At 41.2% G+C, this 12,149-nt stretch overlaps 1 non-coding gene across 1 annotated transcript; it reads right to left on the bottom strand.

Annotated features, from left to right (window-relative positions):
- Positions 1-11,435: 11,435 nt before the first annotated feature.
- TRNAL-CAG lies at positions 11,436-11,518 on the bottom strand. Its single transcript has one exon. It is a non-coding gene; the product is annotated as a tRNA-Leu (tRNA).
- Between the last annotated feature and the right edge of the window lie 631 nt (positions 11,519-12,149).

The following is a 12,149-nucleotide window of genomic DNA, read 5'->3' as shown; positions in this document are numbered from 1 at the left end:
ACCCTTAAGATATGTCATGTATGTGGCTGGGCTCTTCATTGTACAGGGATGTATTCCCTGTTACACTCTGTTCAAGCTCCTGCTGAAGGGCAAAACTCTGGCATTTCTGAAGTCAGTGAAATTCTTTTGCTCTTATTCTAGAAGTCAGGACTTCACCTGATTTTTTTCACAATACTCTTTACCAAGAGTATGCAGGATGAGGAAAATGTTTCGTTTTGCTTTTCAGGAAATTCATTTGGAAGAAAAATATGCCAAGGTGTAAACTGAAGGTCAGTCAGTCTTGCTGAATGATGAAGTCAGCTGAAGGTGCTCATGCCCCAGTTCAGTCACTTCTTGCACAAGAAAGCATAAAGATATTTCCCAGACAATGATCAACTTTTCCTCATACTCAGATTTCTTGCTGAGCTTGGGCCTCAGCGCCCTGAAGATATCTCCAGTTGTTGGTGTGTTTCCAGTCTTAGCAGAACTGCTCCTGTTAGATTCTGGCTGTAAAAATAACTTTGTAAGATTTCTCTTATTTTTAGGAAATGAAGTCTGTAGGTTATAGAGTTATCAGTGCTGCCTCAGATGAAACCTAGTCTCAATTTAAAACCACTCTAGTTTAATTTACACTTAAATGTGAAAGGCACGTGTGACAATCAGCACCTAATAGAGCTAAGTGGCATCGCCTAGATTCTACTGCATCTTTCACATGTAAGAATAGCTACACTGGTGGTCAGAAATACATTTTCTCTCGGGGGTTGCTTGCCAGATACATCTCTGAAACCTTCTGAAGCAGAACTGGAACCACATAATGAGAGCTGTTGTCATGTCCTACAGACTTTTTCAAATGCTTCTAGCAATTACATGATTTATCAGATGTCTCCCTTTCTGTGGATGCTTTTTAAAATCCCTGCCCGCCATCATAACACTATAAGGCTTTTCTCCCTGTATCTTTCTTTCCTAATAAAAATCCCAATATCCTGATAAAAACCAAACCTCATTTCACAATGTGATATGCCTGCATCCTGCTTTTATGTATAAAGCCCCGGGGTTAAATTTTCAACGTGGTAAATAGTAGATATCTGCACAAATCCCATTGTCTGCTAATGGGATTTGTTCATGCTGCTCCCTGACACCTTTTTAAACACTCATACTGGTGATTTATTTTATTACGGTGTTACAGAAAACACTTAGTAAAGCGTGTTCTGATTCCACATTCCGCAACATGAACCAGTCCGAGGGAACGGGATGCACTAAATGGCTACGTCTGTGCTGTATTGCCACAGATAGTGGTCATAGGTTGTTGGCTCTGTATTTATGTGGTCATAAATTGCCTGTTTTGCTGACACTTTAAATTAAATGAAATAAGGCATCAGCACTGCTGGCTTTCTGGCAGGAAGCCCAAGAGCAACTTGGTATGCCTTGTGTGTCTAGCTAATGCCACTTCGATGGAAAGTTTTAATTAAGTGCATGTCTGTGTGTACAGAGAAGAAATCAAAGGCACTTGGGAGAAAGAAAGTGTATCTGCTCCAGACTCATTGAGGAGTAATTTGGTGAGAGCACTAAATGACTTTCCATTAGTTGGAAAATATTTTCTTAAATATTGCCAGAAATACAAGAAAATCAGTCTGAAGGGAAGACTATAAAATTAGTCTGCAGATCTAATCCATTTGCTCCATACTTGTCGGAGGATGTCATGGTAGTACAAGTCAAGAGGTGTAAGGTTTGTGAAACTAATCTGATATGCTGGATTTCATTAAGCTCCCTAATTGTAATTATCAGAAGAACACTGGAAGCTGGTTTGCCTACAGCCAATATTTTTGATTTCTCATTTCTGTAACAGTTTCTAAGCTTATAAACATCCAAAAATTCATTGTTAATACAAGTATAATTTTTATAGCAAAACTTAGGTAGCCATATTAAAATTCTAGCTGTTGAAATTGAACTTCTTACATGAGAATTTTAGCGCTGTTTCCTGGTTCTTACAGTTACAGGAAGAAAATTCACTCAGTTCTCTTCAGACTCTCTAGAGAGGTGACTCTTTATGAAAAGAGCAGTTCTGAGAAGCAGGGATAGTTCATTTACCACTAGATATGGTGCATGATTTATTTTGGATAATGTTTGGTGTATGATTCATTCTTCTATCTGCGTTATAGCAAAGCCAAAAGGGCCAACCCAGGTGTGTACAGGACTTGTTACGTCATACTGTATTCGCCTTAATCTCTGTAATCTTTTTATGGCCTCAATACAGTGTGACTTCCACCCTTTTATCCATGTTTCAACCAAGGTAGAAAACCTGCTTTATTATTCACTTAACTTTTCTTCCGGAAGAAATTGAGCTTTCTCAAGAGCTAATCCAAAACTGCATAACAAACTCCATGAGGGGCTGGGGTTGACCACACAGTCTTAGCTTTTATCCTTATTTGATCTTCCATCTTTAATATAACTCAGATACTCTTTGTATTAAATAACCACAGTGAAAGAACAACACCAGTGGCTTCAGCCTTATCATGGCAAACTCTTTTGTTCCTCTGTATGACAAGTGATTGGTCAGCTCCTTCTATTCATCTTATTTTAAATGCATATTCTCCTGTGAAGTGTACTGTCAGATGAAACCTTCCCTCATCCCTAAAGCCTCTTTTTTTTTTTTTTGTCTGTTTCTTAACATGAACAAGGTTATTTTCTGAACACAGAATTCTAGGTCTGATTTCCTAATATCTTTCTCTATTCCTGCTGATCTTTATGAAAAAGTGAATCTGAAGTCTTGAATAGATAAGGCTGCTTTCTTAGCATGAATTATAAGATGCCATTTCAGATGTGTATAGCAGATGGGGAGTCTCATGGGAAGGGGAGAAATAATTGCAACAGATGCATCATAAGAGCAAAAAAGCTATTTATGAGAATAGCTCCAAGAATGGAAGATGCCATCAAAAGGTTATTTACCTTTTGGCAAGTCATTGCATTTTGCCTGCTTTTTCTAATCTGAGAGATGAGAAATAGTTTGGCATTTATTATCAGAAACTAGTTGCAAACAGAATTACCTTGGTTCTCTGGGTATTACGGAGCAATGCTAGATGCCTCCACTGCTCATGACAAAGACAGACAAAGAAAGGAATCCTTATGGACGACATGGTGAAAGTCCAGAACTGGGCAACACAGTGAAAGTCCACAACCCAGGAAAATTAAGTATCTCAGAGTATTCCAATAAAAGTAATGAATGCTGTTGTCTTAAGACCTTTTCTGTGGTCTTAAAACCTTTCTAAGATCACTTCACATTATGTTAGAGCAGTGGTCCCATGCAGAGTGTAGTGAGATATGAGAAACATTGCCCTTATTATAATCCCCACCCCATACAGGTTTCTTCATGGCTCCTCAGGCAGTGCATAGGCAGGCTCTGGAATTTGTTGCAGCAGCATGTGAATGCTAAAAATTTCAGGAAACATAAGAAAAAGCTTTTTTTTAATGTGAAGGTGGTCAAACACTGGAACAGGTTGCCGTGAGGCTGTATGGTCTCCATCCTGGGAGACAGTAAAAACCCAACTGGTTATGGCCCTCAGCAATCTGCTGCAGCTGAGCCAGCTCTGAGCAGGAGGATGGACTGGTGGATCCCCAGAGGTCCCCAGCAGCCTCAGTCTGTTGCAGGCTGTGAAACACAGAGAAATACCTCTATATTATGAAGCCTCTGAATCCCAAATTCCCAGGAGCTGGGAAGCTTTGTCCTACTGTTTGCCCTGCTGTTTGCCACTGTCTGTATTGATTTCTCCCTTAGGGCTGGTCTTGGCCACCATCCCAGAGGATGCTGAGCTAGGCTGACCATAGGTCTGATCCAGCATGGATGTTCTTGTGTGTTTTAAGAGGATACTGGGCTAGACTGCAGATAAAGAGTAAGTCTAATTATGGAGGAGAGGTTATTTAGGAGAGGACGGTAAAGTAATGCAGCTATGCCTGCGATCCATGCAGGACAGCCCAGGGAGAGTCCTGACATTGAGCCATATTTCTCTTGTGGGCATTGTAACTCAGGGTGGAGATGCTAGAAACCTGTTCAATGCCAGCGTCCCCAGTGTGATCCATGTGGGCTGCTGGTGAGGCTCAGCAGCTAAAACACAAGGCAGACTGGTGCCCTGTGCTCACCTTTTCTCTATGAAAACTCAACACAGCTTCCTCTTAATTTTAACTGCGTTTAGTCCAGTTGGTGGGGACGCGACATTATCCAAAGAGCTAAACAAATTGGTGTTTGTGACATTTGACTGCTGGGCAGCTTTGATTTCTGTTATAACACTTATTTAGTTTCACCTGTTTGATAGATAGGACTATCACGTTAACAGATGACATCTTATTAAGGTGTGTGAAAGGTTTGCCACAAACTGTAAAGGCCATAATAGGAGAAGCCAAAAAGGAAAGATTTGAAATGTGATACTTCTGAAGTTAGAAATGGAAATGAAGCAAAGTAAATTAAGTTAGAAAAACAAAACAAAACAAAAAAAACCTCCAAGCCCCAAAGACTGCTTCAACTGTGAGTCCTTCTTGTCTTTCTTTATAAATGTCAGTTTCTTTATAAATAAACAATTTGCTCTTAAAATAATTGGTGATGACTCAATAGCTCATCTTTATTATTGTGTATTTTAAATATGCAGACTTCAGCAAGTCTAAATCTGTGCTCTTTGGGGAAAAAAATAAGGCTTTAATCATATTCAGACTTATCCTTCCTTTCATCTGGTAGTTTACTTGCTTTGACAGGTAAATATAACTTTCTGAGATATGTGTTTTGTTTTTAAACCCACTCACCTACTTATATAACTTTGCTTACACAGAGATTGTAATCTTTATTTTACCTTAACTGACACCAGTCAGATAGAGAGGCAGGTTTATTGACATTTGCTGTTTATTTATTATATTCCAGTTGGTGTTTATAATAATGTCTCCTGAAAATTAAGTGTTTCTCATATAAAAAGGGAGGTAAGCAAAATTGCACATGACAATGCAGAGGTATTTTTTATTATTGTTATTCAGTAAACCCTACACCAGGTACTGAGTAAAGAATCTTGACACTGCTGTTGCTTGGATATCTTCTGCTTTGTCCAATGCTGATTGCCTGTCGTGGTTTAACCCCAGCTGGCAGCTCAGCCCCACACAGCCGCTTGCTCACTCCCCCCCTGCAGCAGGATGGGGGAGAGAATCGAAGACTAAAAATGAGAAAACTCGTGGGTTTGAGATAAAGACAGTTTAACCAGTAAAGCAAAAGCTGTGCATGCAAGCAAAGCAAAACAAGGAATTCATTCAGACTTCCCATGGGCAGGCAGGTGTTCCGCCATCTCCAGGAAAGCAGGACTCCATCATGCATAAGACTTAGTTGGGAAGACAAACGCCATCACTCCGAACATCCCCCTCCTTCCTCCTTCCCCCAGCTTGATATGCTGAGCATGACGTCCTATGGCATGGAATATCCCTTTGGTCAGTTGGGGTCGGCTGTCCCAGCTGTGTCCCCTCCCAACTCCTTGTGCCCCCCCAGCCTCCTCGCTGGTGGGGTGGGGTGAGGAGCAGAAAAGGCCTTGGCTCTGTGCAAGCACTGCTCAGCAGTAACGAAAACATCTCTGTTATCAACGCTGTTTTCAGCACACATCCAAAACACAGTCCTGGAGTAGCTACTGTGAAGAAAATTAACTCTATCCCAGCCAAAACCAGCACATTGCCACAAGGCTGTAATATAGCTCTGCTCCTCATTTTAGTTAATGAGAAAGAAAGGCAGGAAAGCATCTACTTTTGTTTTCTTAGAGGTTGTATGATGTAAGGCTTGTGGGCCCTCCCTTTTGAGGAGGCCTTAAAGTACATGGGTGATTTGGTGGGGAGTCTCTGTAGCCGTGCAGCAGGGATGGGGACCATCCACTCATGCTGTGCTGTGTTGGGGAGAGGTGGAGCTGTCAGAGCCTAACACCAGCACTGAAGGAACAGGAAAATAAATTAGTTCCAGTTAAACACGAGTATGAAATTACCACTCTGAGGTAAGGGTGGATACTCTAGCAGCAAACAGCCAGTGGATTGGCCCACAGTAAAAAGAGAGCATTACCTTTCAAAGGGGAATGTGACTTTTGCAAGAGGAGCAAGACTTTGGCTTCAGGAAAGGCATGCCTTGCAAATAAATACTGTTTTTTTCAATCATTTGCATGTGTTATGAAAAGCACTAGCAGCAGAAAGAATAACAAGCTGCCCCATACTGTGATAACGTCTGTCCATAGGAGATGCACGTGTAAGCTTGGATTGCAGCAGGTAGCTTTCTATCTGTGCTGTCACGAGCATCTCTATGCTATCAGAAACAACTGTGTATTATTTTCACCTTCCAGGCACCCGTGTTTCCTCATGCCAAAGCTGCCCTTTGGGCCTGCACCTCTGCAGTGTGGCTTATGCCAGTAGAGACCCAGGACCCCTGCATTGAGAGAAGAGCTTCTGCATACATAATCTTTAATATAAGGATAGACTTGCGTTGTCTGAATGGATTCCAGTTCATAAAGCTGACATTTAATGACATCAGAGTTAAGCATCAATGTCCTCAGCAGAGTTAGTCCAGCTTTCATGTTTTAATAACTGTGAACAGCATGGAGCCCCAGGTAGATTCCTTTCGAGGTAGATTCATTAGGGCAAAAAAGATCATTAGCTGCTGGTAATGGATTGTTTCTCAGTAAGATAAACGCAAATTCAGACATGCTTTGAACTGCCAGTGTAGGCTTGTTTCAATGACAAAGGGAGCAGGTGAGCCATGGTATCCTGATTATTCCTTTTACTTCTGTTTTAAAAAAAATCTTTGAAGACCACAAAGTGTTGGAAATATACTGTCCTATCCACTAATGAGCAGTGGAAGTAATGAGATATCTCAAAACTCCCTCAGTGTCCACCTACTTAGCATATACTTGGCTGAACTTCATCTCATGCTTTTCAAAGTGATGTGTGGATTTGGTGTCAGGAGAGAAATACTGGACGCAGTTTCCATCCATTTCAGTTGTTCAGTCACTCATGCTGAGTAATAAGCACTGATCAGATCTGGGTATCTATTATGCTTTGTGATGAGCATATAATGAGATGGTCTCTGCCTTGCTGTATTCTCCTCTAGTCCATGGGCAACATTTATAAAACCAGGAGGAGAAGAGTTTGGCGACAGCCATTCATTTGCTGGAGAAAATTTTCTATGAAGGAAAAAATACTATATGGCAATATCCTCTTATGTATGATGGTTCACTGGTAGTAATGGTAGAAGCCTGGCTTGCCCATAAAATTATCTATTTCCGTGAAACCCCTTCAGGGGGGTTTCACATAGGGATTGGGGTCTGCCTCTGTTCTTTCCCTTCTGGTCAATAAGGGCTCTGCTCACAGGTACAGCTCTGGCTGCAGCCGCCACCTTATTCCTTATTAATTGAGAGATTGTATTTAATAGAGGCTTGCTGAAAGAAAACTGCTCCTTTGGTAAAGCACAACATCTTTCCATGGCTTTTACCTGCTGTTTGCATTGGCATCCTGAAATATGTTTGTTTGAAAAAGTGCATAGTCCCTTTCTTAAAAAAAAAAAATAAAAAAAAAATTGTCATTCTCTGTATCTTATTTACCAGAAGCACTCCCTCGTGCACCACTCCAGAGACATAAAAGATTTCTGAGTTGCTTGTGGTTCTCTACTTCTTGCCTTGTGACATTTTCTCACAGGAAATATTCACAGCATATGTGACTGTTCAGAGTTTGGTCTGAGTCCTTGTGACTAGCAATGGCGAAGATGTATGCAGTTTTAATTTCAGAAAAAGTTGATCACGTGCTTCCTTTAATAATGGAACTTACTTAAGCCTGGACATCTTGTCTAGCTGATATGATTATTTTCATTTTAAATTGGCTAGAGAGCTCAACATATTCATGTGAAGAGTTTGAACCTAGCCTCACTAAAGAGTTTGTATATAAAAAGAGTGCAGATATTGGTATGTGACTATGAAATAGCTAGCATAAATACTGATAATCAGATTTTTTTAAAAGTAATTGTTCTTCTTTCCCTCAAATGCCTGTCTAGATTCTGTCCAGTCTGTCTTGTGAAAGTTTCTGAAAGACAATTTATGGGAAGAGACTCTCTTCACAGAAATCATTACTATCAGTTAACACGTGCTTTGCCACAATTTGGTGCATATTCTTAATAGTGACTGTAACCTACGCAACATATTAACAAAGGATTTGGCAGATTTTTTGTTCTGTGCAGGCCTTTAGTTCAGGATAAATGATCTGCAGAGAACAAGTAATTGAACTTTCTACAGGGATTTCTTGATGAAATCCTGTGGTCTTTGTTGTTTATGATGGCCTTGGATTTAACCCTCCTTCTCCCTCTTGTTTTTGGCCATTATTATAGTCTGTGAATATGGGAGAGTTGACTTGGCAGAATGTTTGTTTGTTTTTTATTGTGTAATTATATTGAAAATCCAAATGAAATCTCATCTGCATACCTAATTCACCCATTACAATGTGTTACTAGAAGGGAAATGCTGTTAACTACAAGCTCTACAGAGTTCATGGCTGCAGACTTTTTAACCCGTGGCTCTGTGCATCCTGTTATGTTGCTGCTGTTTCATAGGTCCAGCAGCTCCTGTGCAGCCTTGTCCAAAATGGAGATTTGAATCAGGGAATGAAATCCTAGGACCACTGAAGTATATTTTGAACTTCCATTGGAGTTAGGGTTTTTCTTATCTGAATGGTGGCTGGATCCCTGTGCAGTTCTCTCTCTCTCTCTCCCCCCATGCAAGCCTCTCAGTGGGTATTAAAGTACAGGAAGGGACTGTAGAAAAAAGCTAGAGTGCTGAATAGGTGATTGAATGCATAATCTGTTTAGTGAATGCCTTCTCACTAGTAGTTTTCTAGGATGCTTAAACCATCTCAAATACTGTAGGTACATCTATTCTGATTTATATGATCTCAATATTAACATTATAACTGAAATGAAGCTAAGGAGGTTCTAGACTTCCAAGTTGCTGTTTTGCTTGTGACATACAATTATTTCATGGTTTTTCTCTCTCTCCCTCTCTCTCTCTCTGTATATCTCTATCGCAGTTATGTTTTTTCTGCAAACATTACGAAGAGTCTACACTATCAGTTTAGATGAAATAACTTCTAATAATACTTGGATTGATGCCTGTATAAGGTAGAAAATATACTACTATTGTAAATTGTGTTGGTGGGACTTGAAAGACTATAAACAACCAGGATGCTTCATCCAAAATGAATCCCACAGGAAGACCAGCCAACCGTGCACCTTGCAACTTAAGTTGTGGATTACTGCTTTAGACAGCTGCCTATTGATTTTGTTTTATGTCTGGCAGACCCAAACACACCAGAATTGCTATGCATTCATAGCAGGCAAATATGCTTCTTTCAGAATTCCAATACTGGTAGAATTGCTGCCTGGAACATGGAATTAAATATCGATTGAGCATTAACAGTTCAGGAGATGGTGATCTTAACATTGTTTTCTGCGAGGATGTTCTGCAAAACATCCCTGTATATGTTGACTGACTGTAGTGCTGCTTGCCTAGTAAGAATGGGTGGGTTAATACCACCCCATGGGTTAAGGTTCTGGAGAAAATCTGTACACAAGGTATGGTAGATAAGTATTTTGGGTAGGTAAGCAACTTTATTCAAGGAATGTTGGTAGCATTTGCAGGTGGAAAGCATTAGTTACCTTTGTTGGAGTCTGTGTTAATACCAGATAAATAAAACACTCCCTCAGTCTGTTTCTTCCTCTGAAATAATTCATCAATTCATCTTTTTTAGCTGCAAATTTATAATGATCTAGTGCTGTGTTTGTTTAGAGGTCATTATTGCATGTCTGCTGAGCATTTGCAGTACTGGATATTTAACATACAAAGCTTACGGCACTAAAAATATTAATATATTAATTCACATTTAATTCATTTACTGATTCATATGTGCATTTGAGAGGTTTTTAAATTTTAAGAAAACAAGAACATAATGCAATATCCAAAGTATTTGGGAGATCAAATTGAAAGAAGAAAAAAGCAAAACCAAAAAAGGTAGCTTTGAGATGAAAGCTGTAGTTTTAGGAAACATCTGAAGCCAAAATAACAGCTCACCTCTGGCAAAAGGGGGAGAGAGGGAGGTTCTGGCTTCTCCCTCTCATGCTCTGCTCCACTCACTCCCCTGCTCTTGCCACTAAAGCAACATTCCAGGTGATTGCCTGGCAGGTGGGTCCCACTTCCTAAAGCAGCAGAAGACCAGCTTGGGGGAGTAACATTTCTTGCTACATCAGTGAGGTATATAACCTGACATCCAGCATCACAGCTGGTGGAGGGAAGATGCAGGGCTAGTGCAGGCACGGTGGTGGGGAGGAAGCAGAAACTCCACCAGATTTTGGGGGCTAGATTCTGAACTGCTCCCTTCTTTAGGCTGAGACAATTAGATTTCCCATTTTAATTTAAGATCCCATTTTTATAGACTAGAATAGAAAAGAACAGAATAGAATAGACTATTTCAGTGGGAAGGCACCTAGAACGATCATCTAGTCCAACTGCCTGACCAATTTAGGGCTGACCAGAAGTTTAAGCATGTTATTAAGGGTATTGTCCAAATGCCTCTTACTGACAGGCTTGGGGGATCAACCACCTCTCTAGGAAGCCTGTTCCGGTCTTTGACCACCCTCTCAGTAAGGAAATGCTTCCTAATATCAAGTCTGAACCTCCCCTGATGCAGCTTTGAGCCATTCCCACGTGTCCTATCACTGGACGCCAGGGAGAAGAGACCTTTTCAGGAAGCTGCAGAGAGCAATGCGGTGGCCCTGCAGCCTCCTTTTCTCCAAACTAGACAAGCCCCAAAGTCCTTAGCCGCTCCTCACAGGACATTCCTTCCAGCCCCTTCACCAGCTGTGTTCTCCTCTGGACGCATTCAAGCACCTTCACATCTGTCTTAAATTGTGGGGCCCAGAACTGCGCACAGTACTCAGGGTGAGGCCACAGCAACGCTGTGTACAGCGGGATAATCCCCTCTTTTGAGGGGCTGGTTGTGCTGTGTTTGATGCACCCCAGGACGCGGTTTGCCCTCTGGGCTGCCAGGACACACTGCTGACTCATACTGCGCCTGCTGTCACCCCCAGGTCCCTTTCTGCAGGGCTGCTCTCCAGCCACTCCTCTCCCAGTTTATACCTGTGCCTGGCATTACTCTGTCCCAGGTGCAGAATCCAGCATTTGTTCTTGTTAAATTTCATTCCATTAATCATAGCTCAAAGCTCCAGTCTGTCCAGATCCCTATGCAAGGCATCAAGAGAGTCACCAGCACCTACCCATTTGGTGTTGTCAGCAAACTTGCTAACGGTGCATTCGACTCCTGCATCCGGATCGTTGGTAAATATATTGCCCAGGACTGGCCCTAGAATGGAGCTCTAAGTAACACGACACCGCGGGTGGCCAGCCGCAGCCCCAAAAGGCAGTTGTCAGAAGTGGGATTCGAACCCACGCCTCCAGGGGAGACTGCGACCTGAACGCAGCGCCTTAGACCGCTCGGCCATCCTGACCCACGGGCTAGTGCTCCTTCTACTGTATAATTCGTGTATTTGTAGATATTTTTAGTGATGCTATATTGTACTATTTCTCACACAGAGGATGCTACAGAATATTCCAAACTAAAATGTATATTGTGTTGAATTTAATGTAACTGTAATAACTGATGTTAATTTGGTACATGCAGCTGTTTCATTCTGTGAGTACCTGAGTGTTAGTATGTTGAGAAAGAAACAGGGACTGTTGCACATCAATTACTTATGCCACGTAGCAGAAGTTTGAAGGTGTACAGAAATGAATAAAAATGCCGTATGTTGCCCAAGGGCATTGCTTAAGGCTGATTTGTTTCCTGTAATGTCTATGAAAATCCCCTTGAGACAGGTACAAGTTATTCATGGTGAGAGTTCTCTGTGGCATTTGAAAGGGGACTGTGACACTGAAACAAATTGTGTGTCCCTGTGCTGCATTTTTATAAAAGGAATTCATGTACTTGAAAGCTGCATCCAGGAAGCTCTAAACATACAAATTTGGTCAGGATTTGGGAGTAAAAGTCAATATGGAAGGCAAGAGGTATACTTGTTTGGGAGCATCAGCTTTAAAATCCAATGGCTCTCTTTGGAATGTAAATTTAATAGAAAAATCAAA

The sequence above is a fragment of the Haliaeetus leucocephalus genome, unplaced genomic scaffold, assembly GCF_000737465.1.
Source record: "Haliaeetus leucocephalus isolate CR32 unplaced genomic scaffold, Haliaeetus_leucocephalus-4.0 Scaffold555, whole genome shotgun sequence".
Taxonomy (NCBI): domain Eukaryota; kingdom Metazoa; phylum Chordata; class Aves; order Accipitriformes; family Accipitridae; genus Haliaeetus; species Haliaeetus leucocephalus.
Note: the sequence above shows the minus strand (reverse complement) of the source record. Positions and strands in the feature narration are given on the sequence as shown.